The 23,559-nt window shown below is 36.3% G+C and overlaps 1 long non-coding RNA gene across 8 annotated transcripts in view; it reads left to right on the top strand.

Moving 5' to 3' along the window:
• LOC142084900 (uncharacterized) overlaps window positions 1-23,559 on the top strand; it is a 122,838-nt gene that overhangs the window by 44,730 nt on the left and 54,549 nt on the right. Inside the window, exon 3 of one of the 8 annotated variants that reach the window (XR_012674477.1) lies at window positions 10,294-11,712. The exons of the other annotated variants lie outside the window; for them this stretch is intronic. This is a non-coding gene — a long non-coding RNA (uncharacterized LOC142084900). Of the gene's footprint in view, window positions 1-10,293; window positions 11,713-23,559 lie in introns of those variants that run through there. 8 annotated transcript variants of the gene reach the window in all.

Consider the following 23,559-nt stretch of genomic DNA (forward strand, 5'->3'; position numbering starts at 1 on the left):
AAACAACTGAAAATAAACCACACTGAGATACAAGGGATGGGTTTTTTTAGAAAATCCAGTGATAGACGAAGAACGTGTAGAGACAGCAACATGTTAAAACCAGGAAAGATAATTTCTCAAAAATCTGCCCTTGTAAATTGTTAAAAAGCTGTTAAAAAAAGTGTCTTTCAACAGCCACATGGTCTGTGGATTAAACATAGCAAGGCAGATTGTCCAGCTAGTACTAAGAGTATCAGTCAGGGCTACTCAATCAGTTCTTGCCAGTAAAAGGCATTGAGACAGCACCAAGTCTGCTAGTTCAGTCAGGCACTGCATGCCATCTGTGCAATGGGAACTGCCTGGTATGTTTCCTAAAAGATTAGGAGAACAGTTAGAAACATAGGATCTCCCATAGGAATGTGAGAGACATCATATGTCTGGGAACTGGTGAGAATAAGAATGAAATGTATTCATAGACTAGGTTGGAATAACCTTGGTCACTTTTTGACAAATTTCTGGGGAAATCTCTGTCCATACAAAGCCTCTGTGGTAAGCAGACCTCTTTTTGCACTAGACCCTATCAAGTCTGTCAGCTTAGCACTAGTTTCTTTATGAACAACTTAAATTTGGAACTGGCTGTAAGAAACTCACATTATTCTCGTAAAGCCCAACCAAAAATGCATTACACAGTTAATGCATCCATACACCCCTCATGCCTTTATTATGTTTCTCTTGTCACTCTCATACTGATAGGAAATTGTCCACATCAACCAAATCTTCTCAAACAGGAATCTAGCATCTCTTTTCATTTCAGATTTTTACTGTGCTCATCACTATAACCTGACTGAAGAATGTATGCATGGAATAAACCCATCAGTCAGGGAGATGCTGTCGCCTTATTTCCAGGAAGAGGGCCAGAAAATACAAGGTCGGTCTATGCATTGCTTATTCGCAGTGGTGAATGGTGACTCCCAGAATTTTTGTCCAGTTCTGCAGAACAATGAATAATTAGGTATGAATATATTCCTTAGCCATCAGCATGGTTGAGGGATTTATGGTTTGGCCCAGGGTCAACAGGTAGGTTGTTTGATGAGGGACAGTGATACAGCCAGAATGTAGTCTAAATCTACTGACTTCCAGCCTTGTGTTTTTCCTTTCTCTTACTTTAGAATTGGCTTTCATTTAAAAAAAAAAAAATAATAATTGCGTGCATTCACTGACATTTATTATGGACATTATATACAAGATGCGCACACTGTCTACCAATAAACAGAATTGGAAGATGCAACATACTCACAAAAATTAGATGTCTGAATACTTGTACTTGAATTCAGTATAAACACAAGGGAAACCTCTCCTCTTTGCCCCCTGCAGCAACATAATACAAAAGGCTCCTAAAAAAGTACCAGAGCAAATATGATCCAGATGTCTATTGAATCTCTGCCTTTCTGTCCTCTTAAGACTTTTTTCATCATTTTTTTTTTCTAGCTATGTTATTAATTTTTCAAGGAGGGAAAGAAAGTGAGCAAAAAAGCTACCGGTGTTTCCTGCAAAAAGCAAACACTGAACAGTAAAAGCTTAAGAGATCACTTGTTTGCTTTCATTTCTACACAAAATGTTTTTATTCCATTCATTGTTTTGTTTTCAGAAAACTTCAGGTTTTGGAAGAAAAGACCCATGGTCTCATGCCCTAGTTACATGCTATGAGAAAAAGGAAGAATTTCAAAGTATAACTTACAGCTTTTAGTAAGCATCATGCTTCAAATATATCCCTCACTTTGTCCACCTGCCAGTGTTCATAGTTCATGACATGTAGCTGTGAGGCCTGCTTGTACTGCAGGATGTAAGAGTAATTCCCATTGATTTCAATGGGTATTACAGGCATTCTGCAGTGGGAGAGTAGGGCCCTCAGGTTTCACTTAATAGTAAACAGTCATGTAAAATCCACGGGTCCTATTCTTTCATTGCAGGATATATTGAAGTCAATGGGAGTTACTTGTTAGATGCTGTGATGGGAAAACCTTATCCTTATAAGATAAAGCTGTCCATTCATTGTTGCATTTTGATGAATTTTTTTACAAAGATCCTAGTAATCTCATTTTTTCTATAGAAAATATATTAGCTTCTGACCTTCTCTATTCCACTTTATAATTAAAAACAAAGCTAACCCCTAAGAAAACACATACAAAGCAAAAGCCCACGGAAGAAATGGGAGAAAACTGAATTTATGAAATCACCATGATTTGATCATAGATGTTAAACAACTCTTTGTGAGAGACTGAAGTGTGGTTATTCTCTAGAAATGCTCTCTGCTCACACCAGCTATCCCAACACAAATATCCAGTGTTGATGCTACTGATCTAAAGTGATCTAAATAGGAACTAAAAGTTGGAAAATCAACACAAAATTTGGAATCTGTTTCTCAAACTTTTTCTTATGACTTGGATTTTGAGGCTGAGTTCTCATCAAATCAAAGTTTGCACCCAAAGCAGAATTCAAATATCACCTTCATTAGTATGTTATAACATTAGCTGAAGGAAAGGGTTTCTTCCTTTCCCCCAGCCCCCTCCTATTCCTCCACCCAAGTGCTCTCTCCTTGGTAGCTTGAAAGCAGCAAAGAACTTAAGAAATCTGGGCAGTCTATCAGTTTGCTATGGTTCATTTTAGCTAATCCAGACATCCAGCACAGCAGGGGGAAAACTGCTGTATCTAGTGAAACAAGAGCATGAATAATTAAAACTCTGTTATTAATGAACTTCCAGTCGTTATGTAAATGAAACTGATTTCAAGTCTAATTTGTCAGCCTGAATTCTTTTTCTGTTCTCCTTTTGTCTAGGACAAGAACTCATCATAATGGACTTGATAATAAAACACTGGCAGACATGCTGTGTGCAGTGCCCATCTGAGTTAGGGCTTTTAGCATGGTTAATTGATACAGTTACTGCAGGATAAGTCTATAAGGCATTTTGTATGGCTTTACATTTTACAAGCTTTCTTTTTTTTTCTTTTGACAGTGCTAGCTATTCTTTGCACATTCCTCATTACCATTTACCTTTACATGAGGGGTGGCTTGTAATTACTGGCTGGTAAATACTTTCCTTTGCATTTCGTGTGTTGTTCAAAGACAGCAGAGTTCAGAAAGGTCTGTGGGAAGGGAAGTCTGTAGTTATCAAACAATGGCTAACAATCACCAGGAGAAAAAGCCTGTCAAAGCACAAGACTACCAGGCACTGGATCCTTACCCCATTGTCTTGGATCAAGTGTCAGTCATCATCCTGCTCACTACATTTACTTTCATATGAAATAACCAGTATTGAAGTTATGTAGAAAGGACAGGCACTCCATTGGGAAGGATGAGACTAGGATCCAAAGCAAACCCTTTTTACTTCCACCGAGAACAGGCAGGATCCTTTGAAATAGTCCATACCCTATACTGATCAAGCCAGTGGTAGACAGTGGAATTTGTTGTGAACTTGATGGGGCTGAAGGGTTGCCTCCGAAATTTAATTTTCAAATAATGATTTTTTTTTTTTTTTAAAGTCCTCTTACTGTGTGTCCTTTAATTTTTACCAGTTAAGTGTCTTTTTTTTTTTTTTATGTCAATATATTCAGTATATTTTGGTCTATTAGTTCAGATTTATATTGTTGCCAGGATCAAGTATTTAACAGAAAAAAGATGCCAGTGAAGGTTCAGGAAGTAAGGAAGGAGAGGATCATGAGCATATGTTTCCATATGTACGTTGTGCTAAGAAAGGAAGAGGTTAACAAAAGAATCCTCAAAATAGGATATTAAGAGAATTTTAAAAAAAGCACCAGCCTAGGTCTGTTATCAAGGAGTGGACTGGAAACTGGCCATTTTACTCACAAGAAAATTGTGAAGAACTGTTTATTTTATCCTGTGTCAGAAGCAACCCATCTCTTTGTCTTTTGCTCTTTGGAGCTTTTTCCTTTTTTTGGTATTTTAAGCGTGCTCTTTTTGTGCCTTTTTTTTTTTTTTTAATCAGCTTGGTTTCTTTAAAAGGGACAAAAAGCAGGGAAGGATCACTGGTTCTACTCATAGGAAATTGAATAAGGGTAAAAAATTCTCTGTATAGAAGTGGGAAAACTTATATCTTAAAGGTTTCTTTTCTGGTTTTTCTTTTCCTCTACCTTAGGCTTTCTCTCTGTGCCATCTTTGTGCAGAGGTCTAACTAAATGCATACAGGGTAATGTTTAGAATTACCTTCTGAGGCATTTTTAGAGTAGACTGGCCTATTGGCCCTTCTTTAGCCTGGTGGGCCAAGTCAGAGGTCTCAACATTGTTGTGGGTGTGGAGACCTGAGGCAAAATGTGGAGGCCTGGGAGCTGGAAAGAATTAAGGCAAGAGGAAGACAAGTAGATGGTGAGTATAGAGAGAGGTAGCATTTCCTTCAAATGGTAATGCTGGGACAACAGCAGTAGCAAAAACCTGGGAAATGATGAATCTATGGGTAAGGATAATAGGGAAGCAGAGCTGAGGCATGTAGGAAAGTAGTATGAAGCAGGGACAGAAGGCATGGGAAGCTGGTCAGGCAGAGACCCTAGAGCAGGAATTTTTTTTGCATTGCTTAGAGACTGATGGCAGATTTTACAGGAATGGGGACTTGAGTGATTCCCCTTATTCAGCTTCCTTAAAGATACTCTTGAATGCGCAAACTTTTTGCAAATGTTACGTGTCAGGTATTAGCAGGATTCTAAAGAAACAACTGTTGTTAACTGGAATTATTTTTAAATAAAGCTTTTCCCCTGAAATCATGTTCATACATCTTGTCAGTGCTAACATACAAAGAGGCTGGATGTAGACTGCTACATGAAGGGGACAGAAAGGTCTCTCCAGGCTTTTGGGGCACCTCTCAGTTCTTGAGTCAACTTGTCTTGTTCAGCCTCCAAACCCCATGAAGCTCACCTGGAGCCTGCAAAGGGGAATGCCTGTCTGCCAAAACCCTGTGTGGCTGGGAGGGCTTCCAAGCGTACCCTCAACCCACTGTGTCACACACTAAATTGTGATATGTAAGTTAATGTTCAACAAAACTCTGTTCTGCCTGGAAGAGGCGCAAATATGCCAGGAAGGAAAAAGTTTGGCACTTTCTGCCTCTCACTGGGTGGGACAGACACCAACCTCAGGGTTTGCTTTGGGATAGCTGTTGGGGACATTTCAATTCTCACACTTTCTTTTCTTTCCTGTGCAAATTCTAGAAGGTAGTCAGGGAATACTGTGCAGTTACTGTCAAAGGACAAAGAAGTTTTAAAAGCAACTCCTTTCTGTCACACCTTGAGCTGGGAACTACACGGTGCTTTGAGCATTCTGTCAAAGAGGTTTGGTGTACTCAGGGTATGCATTAAAATTGCTGTGGGAATATTACCGGTAAAGAATATCTATTAGATGTATTTTTGGAGGATGTCTTTTAATATCTGCTAGCCTGACTTTATTATTTTTACAATAACAAGACCTAAAATATATTAGATACTTGCTGAAGCTTTAAAATGTTCTTGCAACATAAACATAATGTAAAATCTAATTTAGTTCTAAGGCTAGAGCTGAAAAGAAGGAAAAAGAGGAGAAGAGAGGGAAAGAGGTTCCATGTTTCAGGGAAACAGGTTTTGTACAACAAAGCAGGCGTTTATAGAATGCTTCATTTTAATTCAGTGCAGCTAATATCCCAGTTTATGTTGTTTGGAGTAATAACAGTGTAACACAGAGCTGTAGCAAAGATTTGCAGGTTTCCTTTAGGTCAGTAAAGTTGCTATAAACACATCGGGCTATTTTTTTATTATTATTCTACTCCATCTACATCCAGGAACTGGAGCGGAGGGGAAGGGGAGAAGGTTAACAGTTTTTACGGTTTAGAAGGCTTTTCTTTTTGTCACATTTAAACTAAATATACACAGGTGGCTAGGTGGCACTGTGGATTAATGTACTTCTGAATTAATGTGCCTAGAGTGGCTTGTATCGCAAAGTGAGCATATCTGAAGTGCAAGCTTGCTTCCCCTCCTGATTCACCATGTGTGCAGTCATTTGAGTTGCATCATTATTTGTATTAAAATCAGAAATGCAAAAGAATGGGCACTGTAGTCATGCGAGAAGTATATTGATGAACTTGTGTTTTGGAGCTATATACTGCTTTGCAGTCACTGTGCTGAAGCTTGTTATTTATTTTAACTGTAAGAAAGAGAAAGTCACCTAAACTGCAAAAACTGTTTAAAAAGGGAGGGGAAAAAAAAAAAAAAGCTTTTCAGGTGTTGGATATTGAGTAAAAAAAAATAAAGAAATAAAACAAGTACTTCTCCAGTACTACGGACACCGAGTGCGCTATGGGAGCACTCTAAGGCTGGGAGCTGTGGGTTCCTGTTCAAGCAAGAAGTGTTCAGAATCGCAGGCTGTAACCCTGCTAAAATCCAACCACGCCAAGCAGGCAGACACACATTGCACAAAGCCATCTACAAATTTTACCTCTTTGTAAACAGTTTTTAATGTAAATATTACCATTTTTTCAGGAGTGGTCCTTCTACCACAATAATTGGTAAACGCAGCTTCAACAGTAACTTTGGTAGAATTCCTGATTGCAGTAGTGCATAACGAAAGCCAGATGAACCTTATTTATCTAAGGAGAAGTTTCACCCATTTAAAATATTTTGCTTCTCTAAGAAATAGGAAGTAGAATGCATATTACCAATAGAAATCAATTATTGCGCATTCTTAGCCTCCTCTAGTCAACTCCAGAGGTAATAATCACTATAGGGATTTCTAAAAGGTAATTACTGTATATTGCTTAATTATAGTTTATTAAGATCAAACATACTTAAGTATTTAGTTGATGTAACAGGAAAACACAGTCTGTGTTTATAGTTTTAAATGCAAACAGTGCAATCTGCACTGAGGCTTAAAAAAAGTGGGTTTAGGGTACAGCAGTTTAGATGTCAAGACTACTGAATTAGCCACCTTCCCCTTTGTAATATAAAATACAGTTTCTGTGACCTGAGGCAAGAGTGCTTTGTGATGCGTGGTACGTATTCATCGTTACTTCTTTCTACTAAAGTTGAATGTTTTAACAGAGGGAAACTGGTCAGGTACGGACTATTAACTGCAAGATATTCTTTCATGTGTATTATTAGTCAAAGATGTATACAATTAGTTAAAGAAACAACTTTGTAAAGAACTAAGTGCCTGTAAAAATCAAACTGATTAAGAAAGAAGTACCTAACATCTGACTAGATCTGTTTTCCTGAAATTGAAAATGAAAGCTGCCACTTCTACTAAAGGCCCTTGCAGCCAAGAGATTTCACAGCAGTTCAGTTAAAGCCTAGCTAATGAATATAAGTCACTTTGGTGGATTTTAGCTGACTTTGAAATTAAAGTCTGAAACTGTTGGATGCTGCTAGCAGAGCTAGACTGTAGCAAAATGGACTTAATAAACTCCATTGTGCCATTAGATCCCTAGTGAGATGTGCCTTCCATCCATGACCAATTGGTATTATTTTTTTGGTGACTGGTACTTTTGTCTGTGAGACTGGGATTTCTGGGAGTGATTAGCACTTTTCAGCAGTGATTGACAGGTTGTAGCAGCAATGAGACAATAGGAAGAATCATTAGGAATTCAAATGCAGATTTTTGTTTGCATGCTTTAGGACTGATTTGAGTGGAAGTGAAATCTAGACATGAGGGCAGAAATCAGCTATTATTTCATCCATTTTTATAAAATACAAAAGGAAAAAGTGAAAATGTGCTGAAAGAAAAAATGGGAAAGAGAAGAGGATAGACAATAAGATCACACTGTTGAACAGGATTCTCCTACTACATCGGTTTTGATGGGGTTTTTTCTTTTTTTTTTTTGTTTCTTTCTGGGGAATCCTCTCTGAGTTTTTTGTACAGAAGTTTTGAATACATGTCAGAAGCAAAAAAATGCTGCTTCAAAACTTTTAGAATTTGTAGTTGAAATATTTTTTCCTCATACTGAAGAAAAATCACATGTAAGACAGCAAAAACTAGTATCATTTTGGAGAGGAAATGCATATGTCGGTGTTGTGCTAAGGCTTGATAAAACTGTCTCTCTTGCATCTAAACAAGAGGCCATAGGGAAATAATTATAGTGACTGATTCCAAGCATTGACCAGCAATTGATAATTGGCCATAAATAATTAGGAAATAATAGCATGTCAGTGGTGTAAATTATGTAAATGTAGTAGCTGTGTCCCTAGATACTGAATATGAGTGCTTTATAAGTGATTTTTTTAATTCAGATTATAAATTTAATATACTGTACATGACAATTTAATCTTGTTTGGCATCAAAGCTACCAAGATAATACAGAATTATACAAGCCTAATCAAAGAGGGAAAAATCAGATGAACATCATTATTTTGGAGAGCTGGTTTAATGGAAGTTGACATTTTCAAAAGAGCATGGATTCTTTCTCTTTTTTTTTTTTTTTTTTTGAGACAATAATTAATCTGAACTAGGTTTTTGAAGCAATGGGCTAACAGAACAAAACACTGACTGAAATTAGAGACGCGAAAGTGTACTTCATATCTTATAAGGTATTAAATATTTAAAGTATGATTTTGTATAGCCCATACTGTTTACATAAAATGATCATAGCTCTGGATTTTTATTCCTAAATTGTGTGCTCTTCAGGGCAAGGGCTGTATTTTTTTTATGTTGTGAATAACTTCTGAAGTTTTCAGCATCTTTTCCTTTTCTGTTGATATCAACAAAGGTCTGTAACTTTGATATTTTAATCTTAATACACTCGTATTAAAAAATACATTATATTAGCTAGCACAAATGGCACAGAAATGTGTAACGCCTCCCAAGAATAAAATTTCGAGCACAAGGGGAAGGGCTTTTGTGAATGTTTCAGCTCTATGTAGTTTGTTTTTGCTGGACTTGTTAGCATATGGGCTGAAAGGTGTTCCAGAATTACTCAGTTACTGATGAAATTTAGTCCTGGTGATATTTTACCCCACAAACTACATGATGCTCACAAGATGATCATTTAACTACATACAGTTTACAAAATGCCTGATATTAATAACAAACAGGTATTTGTCATAAAGTCAGTTAGTTCCTGCATGTCAATGCAGTGTAATTTGAAAAAGCTTCTAAAAAGTGCCAGATAAGATATTCTGATGCCAAGATGATGACCCAAATATATGTGGCTCTAACATAGTACACACATACACAGAGTAGTTGTTGCTGCAGTGTTGTGCATCTGCATTAGCGTGGGAATGGTTTCAACTCTCCTATCTACATTCAGATTTTCATTCTTATTAACTGGATTTTGTCACCCAGAACAAGCAGAACCTTTGAATTTGTTCTTAATATTCAGCACATATTTGTCTCTCACTGAAGCCAGTAACGTGTGCGTAAGGGCTTTGCTGATCCGGGACCTGGAGGGATGTAGTGACGCTAACATTTGCTCAGTAAGGATATCAATAGTTAGGATGAATAGATAAGACGGAAGAAAGGGGGAAATATGGGGTGGAGGGAAGAGCAAGAGAAACACATTTGTGAAAATGCTGTAGTTACCTTCCAGTGTCCTGCCAGCCCAGCTTGGAGCACCTGCTGTTGCTGTGTGAGCAGTAGCTCCTGCTGTTTCTAGAACTGAAACGGCCCTGCCTGTACTTGCCTGTCAGCACTGCTAAACATTTCTGCTTTTGGTCCAATTAGAACAAGATACTCCCCAAAAAAAGCCAGCATTTCAACATCAGCATTATTTAAAAAGAACAAAAAAGCACCAAACTCGCCTGCCAGCTAAAGCCTTCCCCAACAGCCTTTCTTTTCAGTGAAGAACAATTCTAAACTCAGACCTATTCTAAGCTTTTAGTTTCAGTGCATTTCCTCATTTTTTTTTCATGTGGTCTTATTCATATCTCTCATTAAGAAATAGCTATTTGCTTATTCTCACTTAGTGTTGGAAGATTTTTTTTTTTCCTTATGGGAATTAGTTATAAAAGGCATCTTTTTTACAAAAAAAAGAATTCTGATTGCTCCTTCTGCAATAGAGTCTAGACATTCTAAGAGAACTAACTAGGGAAAAGATATATCTGCATTAAAAAAAAAAAAAAGGTAATTTTTAAATAACTCCAAGATAAAGTGGACATATGGTATGAGATAAAACATGTAACCTAACCATATAGATATTTGGATTCACACTGCCTTTTTCTGGCTCTGACAGCGCTCTGTATGGAGAGATAAGGGCAGACTTATAAGGCTATGATTCAGTAGAGGCTATTTCGACAAGTTTCCACTCTGAGATTCTGTTCATCAACCTCTAATTAGCACTTCATCGCTTTCAGCTTTGTGTCACCCAGCTGGCTAGAGGAAGATGACACCTCCAACTTGAACTGGGCTTTTTTCCATTTTCTTGGAGCTCATCAAGACATGTGGTGCTTTCTTAAAGTGCAGCTGGTGCTGGCACTTTCATTGTAAATTTAAATCGCTGTGTTTGGAAAAAGGTGATAAGAACAGTTTGTTTCATGTCCCTGGTGTTTAGCCTGAGGCAATTCCCAGCAAATATATTCAATGCTCCTTCTGGTTTGATCTGCTACCCTTTTTTGTATTATTATTATTATTAATAACAATGCTAGAAAATATGTACCTAAAAGAACACCCTGCGCAGTACATAAATTTTTTCCCACAGTCACTAAAGTTTAAAGTTTAAAAGAAAACAAAAACGATTTAAGCTTCAATTTAGATAAATAGCAAAAATATGAACTTTCTCTGTGTATATGTTTTGAGAAGGAGGAGTCAGTTTTTTGCAAGTTTTTTTTTAATTATTTTATTACCAGTTACATGTTTTAGAGAAAAAGACATTTCATTTTTCTTGACTTCACATTTCACTCTATTGCTCATGCTATGGATAACATATACCTGTAGTTTATTATACATTTTTTCTGCCTATCCAATTGTTCTATTACTTATGAAATAATGCTAATGAATAATGGTATGTATTTATATTTTATATAAGAATCTCAAAGTACTTATCCTTATAGAAACATGAAAGAAACTCTAGAAAGCCAGCTTCCAACATTTTTAGCTGTGTCCATTATACTCTATTCTTATATGCTTATTTGTGTACATTCACACTGTTAAGATCTGAAGGTATACTGCTTAATTGATATATTTTCTGCTTTTTAAAGTGTGTGCCAAAATGACTACAGTGTTAAGAAAATGAATTAAGAATTTACACATCAACTTTTTTATTTTCAAAATTCTCACATTATTATGTAAAGCTTTCTTCTTTTCAATATGTACCCCGTATTCACAACTCAGTTATAGAATCAAGCAAAGTAGAGATTCCATCTCAAGAAAGCACCTATTGTATATTTACTTAGGGAAACTTGGACACTTTTCAATCTCACAATTAAAAATAATATTTCTTTTTGCTGTAGAGTAGGAATCAAAAATCATGGTTGCTAGTCTTTTTTCCTTTCTTTCAATATTTTTACTAATCCTTATCAGACACCAATATAACCTTTAGAAATAAAAATCATATTAAGAAAATTTCTATCAAATTTTTACTGGGCTTTCCTGATTTGCTGCTGTGCATTTTAATGCTGTTTAAGACCTAGGTCACAAGTACTGCTGCACCACAATAAATGGCATTAAAAGTCTAAGAACCTTCTATGATGATCTTACGGAGTGAACACAGAATTGTGCCTTTCTTCCTCCAGTAAGGCAGAAATGAAAGCATACATGAGAACAATTTAGCTAGATTCAACTTTTAAAAACTGAGCCAACACATTGGCTTAGATCTAATTTTACATTCTACTAATAGTTCTGGTGTAAATTGCCATATTTCCATTGCTATAGAAATTAAACTCTCTGATTTCTGTATGTGTGGAGAAATGCAACATATGTATATAATGGCACAACCCTGTATTTATGATATTCCATTTTTCTATAAATATACATGTTCAGTGATTATCAATAGAGCTGCTCATTAAAATTCAGACTTAGATACAAAATGATGCCATTTTGTCTTAATATTTGAAAATCTAAAAATAATTCTCCAGCTCTCTGAAAATCTGTATTTTAGCATTTACATTCAGCAGTTTATTGCAGTAGGAAATATTTCAAACAGAAGAAACAAATTGTCCCATCAAAGTACTTTAATGATTTAGAAGACCTTTTTTTTCCCCAGCAAACCAGATATTAGGAATGAAGTTTAATAAAAGATCTAGTGCTGCGTTCCCACTGTGAAGGTGGGAAATAACTGATTATTTCACTGAGTTTTTGAGAATCAGCCTTGTTAGGAATAAGATCAAGCTCAATTGCAGTCTTGCAAAATTGATGTCCTCTTTACTGCATCCCTTATACAAATGGTTTTACATTGTGAAAGGCTTCCTTTAATGATTGTTTGTTCCTTTGACAATTGTCCTAGCTAATTGTCCACTGCTCTATTCATCTTAATTCAGACTCATTACCCTTCTTTTTTCCTCTCTACTCTTCAGCAGCTACTGCTATGGCCTCACACTGCTATCATATCCAGCAACGTAAAACCATTTTGCTGTAGTGCCACAGGGAGCTTCCTTGTGCTACCTGCCAAGTAGATATGAAGTAAATGGGCTCTCTCTATTCCACATACTTTAAAAGCTCTTTCTGGAGCTTTCGCTGTTACCTTCCCACCCTAATACCTAAAATCCCACTTTGGCATTTCCTCTGTCTTCTTACTGACTGCCCTGACTACCCCTGACATCAGCACTGAGTTACCCCCTTGGCTCTCAAATTAACCCAGCGTTTGAGAGGTTGGGTATGGGCAGAGGTGTCCTAGAGAGACACCTGTGACACAGGATGAGGGTTTTTTTGACTTTGAGCCCCTGGTTTCTGCCTTCTGCTGCATGACCCCACATGCCAAACATAGCTGATTTGGTACATGCAGGCGCAGAGCACAGGGGAAGCCTCTAAACTGATTAGAAAATGCATTTGATAAAAGTCTAGGTACAGGGAGTTTCAGGCAATTGAGTGCATGAATCTCACGTTCAATATGTGGGACTTGACAGATCTGCATCTCCTTGACGCCATATTGCCTTGGTTTTCTACCATTGGTAAAAAGCTGTAGATGACAATTCTTAGTTTCTCCCAAATTTCCAAACAGATTAGTTAGATTCATATTGTCTCCTGAATTGGTACTACTTTTACACCTCCCAGCAGCTGTCACAACAAAGGTATTTTATAACCTTTCACTGTATAAATAGTTATGTGAATAAGAGTTGCTTGCAGTTTTCACGTTTTGACTCTCCCTATGTAGTGCACAGCAGTCTGTCTTTCTGAGAATGGCTAATACATAGGACTGGATGGAGACATCTTCATAGATTGACAATTGGTGATAAATGAGGATCTTCTTATTAAGTGGGGATAAGACATATTTCCTGGTGAGGGCTCAATTCTCCACATAAAGACAAGAAAGGAATGGTAGCATGGACTATCTGTTAGTTGCTAGGCATTTGATTCATCCTTAGACCTCAAGGACTCAGCATGGAGAACAACTGAGATAAATAATTTGTGTTGGCTGTGTCATCTCTTGCTTTTGCCAGAAAGCGTCAGTTTTTCCTTGCCTAGTAATAGCACTGATGGCAATTATTACATTCTAGTATGTTTGGTACAGAATATCCATGTATTTGTGTATAAATGTATATTAAATAAATGGTAAAAAAAAGATTATGATCATGAAAATGTTTGTGTGAGCCATACCCTATCAGATAAACAGATATGGGTTTTTTAAGTGTAATTCAGCACCACAATGATAACCCAACAATAAAACCAATGTAAGCAGAGACATAAAAGTATGAAACAACATATTGTCAGAAGCAATAAAAAAGATTTAGCAATGTGTAAACAGGATAGATCCGCAAAAGGCCAAGCATGGCAGTGGTTTATACACACCTACCTACTGAAAGCCATACTGAGCAGAATGTAAAAGAGAAAGAAGTGGTAAATTTGTGATGGTTGTTTTCATTATTCTGCTCTTTAAGAGGGATCTAATTTGGAATTTGCTTTCCACAAGAGTTCTGAATTTTTTGAGAGTTTGATTTTAAGAGCATTTAACATTTATGTAACTCTTAATTCATCAATGTACAAACATGAACTCTAAACAGCTGCCGTAGTGGCTCAGATGAAATGTGTGAAGGTATGCTGTTGTGCTCTAGGTTAGTACAGCACTAAAAATGGAGTGGGCATGGAGATGCGTCCCTTGTCCCCCTGTGCGAGAACCAGCTTTGGTATAGCTATGTGCAGCCACTGTTCACTGTTCTGTATCGGCAGCACAAACCTCCCTACAGCCATTGCAGAGATGTGGGACGACAGTAAGACAATTGCTGCTTTTGCTCTCTTTAGTGTAGTGAAGCTAGCTTAGTAGTTAAAAAAAAAAAAAAAAGATCACTGACTGCATGCTTTCCTGAAGCTCTTTCTCAGCGTGCATTCGCTCAAAGCTCCAGGAAGAAATCTTACCAGTCCCAGTATTAGCAAATAAAGCTGGCACATTTATGCATTATGAGATTGGCTTAAAAATCATGACATTACAGAACCAGAGGAAAAAAAAGCAAGCTGTATTCCTTTTTTTATTGTTATTTGCTTTCATTTTTATGAACTTTTAGGATATACTAGGATCATATTTTCAAGCTTTTCCTGAGTTGATATTTTAAGAAAAAAAGTGAGTATTATGAAATCTCAATAAAACTGTGAGTCGTCACTGCACACTGCAGCTGAAATGCTCCTATGGCTTCTGGGGCAGTGCAGGCTTTTAAACAGTCGCTGCCATTCTGCCACATCTAAGTGAGGCTGTGTATTTCTGAAACCTTTGGAGACCTCATAGAAAACCTGAAATTTACCAGTCGTGGTGAACAGAGTTATAAGAAACACGCTGAAAGCATACAATTGCCGTTATTTTTCTCTTATATCTTGCTGAGCATACATACAGTAGTAAAGAATCTAAAGAAAATGGGTACAATTAACTTACAAAATAATAATAATACAGCCTTAATTGTAAACTTTAATGTGTGATGATGATTTTGAAAGAATTAAATTTAAAGCAAACACCTTTGACTTTTGGAGATTACTTTTGGAGTACTTAGTACTTTATTTAAACCCACTGGCTAATGTAATCTTGGTCCTGTTCAAGTCAGCCATACGGATTTCAGTGGGACCAGGATTTAACCAGTAAGCCTTCCAACTAATTAAATTTTGTAAAAGTTTAGAACATGTTCTATCCTATTCTTCTGCTCATGGATTATATTATGCTATTTTTACTGTGATCTGGGTTGCAGAAGAATTTATTTTCTGAGAGGGGGATGAGAAGTTGTTTGTGTTTTCTCTAATAATGTTTACTATCTTAGCGCAAAGCATGCTCTACTTAAACTTGGTCATCTGATATGTGTTTTACATGTATACATCCTGCTGGGGAATTAGTTATGCGTATACAGAGGAGGAAAACTCCTTTCTTTCCCTGCATTGTTTTGCTCTTAGTAAAGCTAAGCTTCTGCAAATAAAAACTTATATGTTGAGTATTTAGCTGTTATGCACATTTACAGTCTGTGTAAAAAGATAAGTATTCTTAATTCTGAACTCTTTCTGTTTCATAATGTGATTGCCTTACAAACCAGAAACAAGCAGTAGTGGCTTAACTGTGCCAACAAAGCACTTCACATGGGGCACAGGTTTGGAAATGAACTTCAGCACAGACCTTGTAGACATCTGAACTCTATAAATCCACAGGTGTTTAAGTAGCCCTAAGGGCTAGGTCAGATAACAGACTTGTTTCAGTATGACTTTACAAGGATTTAGTACTGTGTAAACAACACTTGCAAGGTTTTGTCTTTACTGCTGAGTAAAACCAGTAGCAGGAAGAGCCACCTTTGATTTTTGTACCATAAAAGGTATAGTGTTCTTTTATTCCATAAATAGTGTTTGCTAGGATGTTTTTGGGCAAGACTACATAGAAAATTAAACTTTCTTAGCACGTGTGTTTTGAGACAAGATAATATAAAGTGTACCATTCTTGAAAAGAAATTGCAGGGTGACTGAAGAGTTTGTTTTTTGGGTTTTTTTTTTGTTGCTTTTGTTTGTTGTTGATTTTGGTCTTTGTTTTGGGTGAAGCATTCAAATCATTCTGGAGAGAGATAAATTAGACTGTAGTTTTATATAGCCATGCAGTCTGCAGATCTTAGGTCTGTGCATTTCCACCTAAAGTAATGTTGTTGTTAAAATTTTGTAAGCAGATGGGCTTATTTCTCAGTAAAGTAACCCCAAAGCATAAGCTAGCTTGCACAGAAATACTGCTGAATTGATGGGGGTTCGGGGGAATAAAAGACTGGCTAATGCAGAGTGCTGAGAATAGTGTTCTATTTTTACCCCCAAATCTGGTCTGCTAGTAATAATGAAGGATTTCCATCAGTACTTAAAAAAAGAAAAAAAAAAAAAAAAAGAAAAAAGACATACTAAACAACGACTGCCCAGAATAACGTGGTAAAACAGCTTGAATGGGGAAACTAGATCCTAAGGAGGAGGAGTAAGGAGCTGAAAGGAGTAAAACAGCACTCAGAGAGGGAAAACAAGATAACCGGAACCTGAGTGAAGTACAGTAATTAGGAACTGGAGAAGGAAATTAAAATCTTTAGGGAATTCAGTATCTGAGAAAGGAGCTGAGAGAAATCTACTGAGGTTTATGAGAGGACAATTACTTCAAAAGCTTAATTAACTTGCATGCAAAGCTTGGTTGAGGCTCCTCCTTGTCCTTGTTTTTACAATAGTGTATGACTTGAGAAAATACAAACCATCTCTTCAGTAGTTAACGAAAGCTTATTGATCAGTGTATTAATCTATAGGAGTGATAGCTAATGATTAATTCAATCATGTTTTCCTGCAGCGTTTTGGTTTCCGCCCCTTTGCCCCTCATTGTTTAGATTTAAAGGTATTTTGAGCATATATAGTAAGGCTGGGATTTAAAATGCGTCAATTGCCCACGTTATTTAAGTTTTCCTGTAGCTAACCACAGTATTTATGACGTGAGTTTTTTTTGTATAGTCAGCATAGAGATTTGCAAGCATATATTGTAGAGATTGCTAGATGTTTGCTAAATTTTGTTGGCAGAGGCACACAGACACAATTTTCATTACCTTCACTCTGTCCTGGATTGTGCTTTCTTACAGAAGTCTAGTCAAGTTTGTGCTATGTGGCCTTTTTTTGCTGGACTTAAGTGTTTGCCATAAATGTACACATCGAATGTGGTGTTCTCTGTGTCTTCAAGCTGTCAGCTACCCTGACATCTGTCTACTACTCCCAAAGTCAGTTTCCTTTCTCAGTCAATGACTGCCCGTAACGTACACAAAGGTATAACTTCTATCGATTCAACTTAACTGAATTACTGAAACTGTTTCTTGGAATGTGATGAGGAGAAAATCTTTGCGCTTAACTGCATATTATATAAATGAATTCTATTGAAACATCCCTACTACTGCATAAACCAGAAAATCTCAGTACTGAGAGATGTCAGGAATTTAAGAGCATAGTATATATATTATGCAGAAATTTTGTCCTTTGTCAGAGAAATGATCAGATTGTGGGTCCTGTAGTTCCCAAAAATATAACCTGAGAAAATTTTCATCTTTTCTGGAGTTGGACCCAAATTATGAGATCATTCAAAAGATTCTGAATTAAGTCTTATTTTTGTCACCAGTTCATCACTTTTTTTAATATAAAAAAATGTATATGTTATGTAGTCTGGGAAACATTTGTTTTGAAGCATTGTAAGCCAAGAATTTTATTCCTGTGGTTTTTTCCCCCCTTCTATTTTTCAGGTTATTTAAAAAACCTACCTCTTTACAAATCACATTAGGTTTGTTGTATGCATTAAATGAAAGGCTTTAAACTTCCAGAGCAGGCTGTATGAACAATTGTTTTGTGTATACATCAGCTACATCCTACCTAAGTGCAATGAATTTGGTTTGTGTTAATTACAAGGTGCATTTGACTGTATCTACATGATAGATTAACAGTTCCAAATAACACATGCAAATGAAAGGAAATCCTTTTTCCATTTTATAGCGCAGATGAGAAATACAGTGTATTCTGAAAAGAAATATAAATGCAGCTATGCCAGTGGCTTGCTAGTCTGTATATATCCACTCTCACCGATATAAGAAAACTTACATGAAATTGAATTATTACAATGTTTATGCATGGTGGTGTTATCTTTTTTGAACACTTCAAAGAATAGTTATCAGTGTAAAATCTGAATTTTAAAGAATATGCAGGAAAACATAAGCTAGTACATACCATTTTAAACTGGGCACAGGGATATTATTCTACATTATCTAAATATATTTATGAAAAGACTCAAAGAGTAAGTGTATCTAGATCTCATTTGGGTATTCCAAGATAGTTTATCTGATTTTCTAATGTTTCTTTTGGTGTTTTTTTTTCCCTTGTCATTTTGCATTCTTCATTAATGGTAAATCCTCTTCATGTATCTACCTCAAATTCAAGAGAGAAAAATTGTATTAAAAAGAATTTGCTAGTACTTGTCTATTGCTTAAAAGAAATCCTCAGGTTTGGCAGGATTCACTAGCAGTTTAGGTCTACAGTCGCACCATTTTTCTCTTTTTTTTTTTTTTTTTTGTTTAGGTAAATTATATAGTAGATATGCAACAAAATTGGATAAAAAAGTTGAAGTCTCATCTTCATCACTGGCATGTCATATGCTTGAGTTAATAATTTTAAAGATCTTGATGCTCTCATTAATGTAATTAGGACTATGTAAAATGCCTACAACAAGTGGTGTATTAATGAGTTGGGTATATTAACAAGGGCCAAAAGTTTGCCATACACTGACTTTGTTGTAAGGCAGCCTATGGAGAGCTAACGCAGGGGTATTTTGCATTTCCCCCAAGGTACCCCAAAGCTGAACTCTGTACTGTTGTCATTGCAGAAGTGGAGTTGTGGTATTTTTAACGGGGCTAAATGTAATTGGTAGATTCCTGGATTTGCTGGCTGTTAATATGGGAGCGGGTTGGACCTATTAAGTGGTGTTATTACTGTACCTTTCAGTTGGAGATATTCTGCAATTCTCTGTCAAGAATAAACATTCTACCTCCCCTACTTTCCCCTCAGCTTGTCAAGAGGGACTAGCATTTGGCGCTCTGTTTTTCAGAAACTTCTTTTTTGGATAGGTAATCAAGTTGTTGGATTTTTTTAGTAGAAATAAAGAGCTTAAAAATGGTTAAGACTACAAAGACACATTGAGGAGGAGATTAAAATATTCCTACTGCACTGTGAGGCTATGTACTTAAAGAGCCAGAGCTTCATGTGGTAAGTGGCTTTAACCATGAAATAAGCAAGCTGTATTGCAAAAAGTTTTAGCAATAAGGCATGCTTTCATTAGGAAGAAAGAGAAATACAAATGCAAGACAAGATAAAATGTTTCTCAATTAAAAAGACTTAATATTGCACTGTATGTGTTTTATATGTAATACACTTGACCAGCAAAATAGTGAGGTGTCTATGTTGTTATGAAAAACAGCACTGCTCTTCCTATGATTTCTTCTCCGCATTTCATTGACCACCTGCCTACCTTTAATTTAGTGTTAAGAATTTTGTCTTATGAATTATTAAGATAGAATTCTGCTTTTCTATTTTTATTCATGTTTCTCAGAATTGCTTGCTTTGTACAACACATCAAAGTAAAAACAAGGTTGAGACCAATCCTTGAAATTCATGGAACCACATTGATGTTGATTATAAAAACCACCATAAAAATTAAATCTGGATTTCCAGTCCTCTAGCAAGATATGGAATAGGGAATTTCAAAGATTGATACATCTTTAAACCAAAAGAAACTGTAGTTGCCGTTTCTAATCTCCAGGATAACCAAGTCACAAATGCAGTAAACCCTGTAATTTATGGTTTAGTTTAGTTGCACCTCTAATTAAAAGCAAACACAAAGTGTGTTTGTAAGTTCCCTTCGTTTCAATGAGAACAGGCAAACCCTTTCTCAAATAACTACTCTTTCTTCACACAAGTTGCAGCTCTCTTTCTGAGAGCTCTGAAAGGAGCTGAAGTTAGTTGATACAAAGTGGCTCCCGATAACTAATTCTAGCAGAGAGGTCACTGCCATTTCAGTCTTTTGTATTGTCATTCTACTTTTAAAAAGACAAGCAGAAATCAGAATGCTCAACAACAGGGGCTGCCAGAAAAAAATTATGTAAGAAAAAAATTGTAGAAATGGTAGGCAGAGGTTTTAATGTCTGTAGCCACACCAAAGGAACTGACAAACTGTTCCGTTTTAACAACAATTTTGGATTAGTTTAAGGTTCTGGTTTCAAAAGTAACAGAATGGGTCATCTCGTGCTTTGAAGATCATTATACACTGCTTGCTAATCTAAAGATTGTCTCTACTTTTTTAGAAAGGTCTCTATTTTTATAGGCGTTATGAACTAGTTACAGGACCGATTAGAGAGGCTCTATTTTTGCGTTCATTAATAGTATTTCTGAAATAAGTATAGTAAAGAAGTTTTTGATTCCCAAACACTAATTTTCCTTAACATTTCAAAGGTTACTTGCTTGTGAAAAGACTACACTTAAGTATTCAATACAATTCTCTGAATCCTGTCTTTGCATTCATCTGTTCTTAATTCTGTCGTGCTACGATGTCGTCTTCTTGCTTATTTTCCGTTACTGTTGTACAAAATGGTCTTTTGGCAATTAGCAGTGCTGTTTTAAACCTAGCGTGTACATATAAACCAGCAGAAAACTGGCATCCTATTAAAAAAAAAAAGCATGCACATCATTATCACTGTGCATGGGAAACTTTTTGTATGAGGCCAGTACTTCATTTGAGAGAACAATTTAATTGAATTTTGATACAGCTAAATAGCACCTTTGTTAAAATCAAAATGACCTTGTGTAAATGTACTTCAGAAATTCACCCAGGTAAAAGAACAGGTACAAGAATTCAGTAACCACAGTGCATTTTACAAGGTTGCATTTTCATTAAATTGATCACAATTTTGCCCTCTATTTTTTCTGTGTATGGGGGGGAGAGTAGATTAACAATTTCCATTTCTAAAATGTTCTTGCTTTATAAATTAGTTCCCTTTCTTTCAGCTTTTATACTCCACGCTCCAGATAATAAATGTGCTCACAAAAGACTTGTCTGAAATAATGAAGCTGTTAAAGAACATTGTAATTTTTTACTTTAATAAAATTAATCTGGCCCTGTAAACCATTGGAAGGCAAACTTGCTCTTAGAATACATCACAGTACCATGTTTGTGACACTGATAGATAACTATTAACTCCTTTTAAGCTTTAAAGTGCTTCAGAATGCCAGAGTAAAGAATCTAAAACTGCAGATCTTATTTAAATGAATCAGGGTAGAGCAGATGGTTGAAGAAGGCACACAAGCAAGAAGTAAATCTCCTGTTCTCCCTTTCTGATTGCTTTGCCCACAGAGGAATAACGATTCAAAGAAAATCAGTAATCATGGTGGATGTCATTAGCATATTCCCAATAAGGGAGCTTACATAAAAATTCCCAGAGAAAATGAATGGCTGGTAGTATAGATCAGTGTGCAAACAGTGCATTTCCAGCTGCCTCCCAAAACATAGATTTTCCCCAACTTTTAGAAATGAAGTCTGAAAAACTGAATTAAAAGAATTGCATGTTTGCTTAGAGAAGAGACGGATATTTTATTAACTATACAGCTATATTTAACACTCTTGTCAGTTGTAATGCTGAGCTGCATAGTCACACAAAAGTTCTGTCCTTAAAATTAAGATATCAGCAAACCTTCAATAAAATATAGGGAGAACTTTTTGCTACTTGTTCTGTCTGTTGTTTCTGTCTGGACAGGAGTGTGCAAACTGCTGTAAATCCCTTCCCCGACATGTTTTCTGATTGCATTATTGTGAACACATGTGGTAAATGTCTGCTTCCTTGTTGGTTCACAGAAGTTATTAAGTTGTTCACAAATCAGTGGCAAAGCAAAACATTTTCTCAGAGTGTTGTGGAAGGAGTACTAACCTAGACAAATGGCTGTTTTCTTGTCTGTCCATAAGCAATGGGAAGCCCATTAGCCAGTGTAAATGAGCATAGCGCTATCTGAACAGTCAAGCTGCTGCCTTTCATTTATATGGAATTAGGATTTGTCCTCTTATTTTCAGCTTTTCGCTTGGGATATTTCAAAATTATTTTACTTTTTTTTTTTTCTTCAAGGAAAATGAGCACAAATTCAAGAATTGCATGCAGGATTGTCACATTCTCCTACTTAATATAGTTCAGAAAGTAATGCGATATTGTGTTATTCCCATTCACTTTAATTCCATAGTATAGGCAAGGTCTAAGAGTAAATCATCACTGCTCTGGCCTCTGGATTAGGCAGTCAGCTGCCATTGTTGCAATTGGAAAATGCATGTCTAATTTCTGTGTGCCAGGCTGAATATTTATATCCTATTGGTTCCCAATACAACAACAGTCACTAAAATAAGTACCATCACCTAGATGGTTGATAAATTTCCTTAGGAAAGCAGCCATGAGACATGGTATTGACAGGTTTTGTTGCTGAAATAAGAGAGAAACTAGGTAAGGGTGACCATGTTCCTGCAGATGCCATCATTGATTGTGCCAGCAGGAGGCAGATGGTTAAAGGATACAATAGGAACTGTCACAATAGTTTCAATTTTATTGAAACCCAAACTTTCAGTGGCAGTGGACAGATTGCCTTCATTTTTCATCTGTGAAACATCTTCAACATTTCCTCAAAAAAAAAATCTTTTAAACTAGCACTGCAACCACTAATGTCTTTTATGTATACTAAGATGGTAGAAACCATTAATAAAATGCCTGTCAACAGCACATCTCCCTTTTCTCCTTAGCAAAAAGGGATGAAATCATTAATTACAGTTTCTGTCACACACAAAAGCCATGGGTTTTGTTCTGGTCACTTAGCACTTTAACAGCATGAATTCACCTAGTGGCCACTATTCTGCAAAATTTGAAAAGGGATGTGTCCTTATCCATCTATGCAAAACCTTCTGAAGACATTGCATGTGTCTGCCTGGGCAACAAATGCGGTATTTTGGGTTGACACTGAAAAGGAGGATTATGAATATGGATAGGATGCAAATACTCCATCTATCTTAATCAGAATACAGGAATTCAAGCTGTTGTAGAAAGAGGGGGAAGGAAGGGGGAGAAAACCTTAGAAACCTAAGCTGTAGGGGCCCAATTCTGCTCTTACTGCTATCAGCTGGAGTTTTACCACTGAAGTTATTACGGTCAGGATTGGGCAGTAAATTTAGAGGATCTTTTGTAAGGTTAGCATTTTACACACAGCTCTGCCAAACACATTGACTTTGATTGAGATTGTTCACTCTATTGAAGCTATATTTATTTTAAGTATTTGCTAGAAGGTGAACTTAAAAATCACTACTAATCATTCATTTATCACATCCAAAAAGTACATAATTATGTAGATTTTATATATAAAAATTAAACAAAAAAAATCTACATATTGCAAATTTGAAACAAATGCACAGGGAGATGTAAGTAATAACAGTTTGTTGGGGCAGA

Source organism: Calonectris borealis, chromosome 8 (genome assembly GCF_964195595.1).
Source record: "Calonectris borealis chromosome 8, bCalBor7.hap1.2, whole genome shotgun sequence".
NCBI classification, from domain to species: Eukaryota; Metazoa; Chordata; class Aves; order Procellariiformes; family Procellariidae; genus Calonectris; species Calonectris borealis.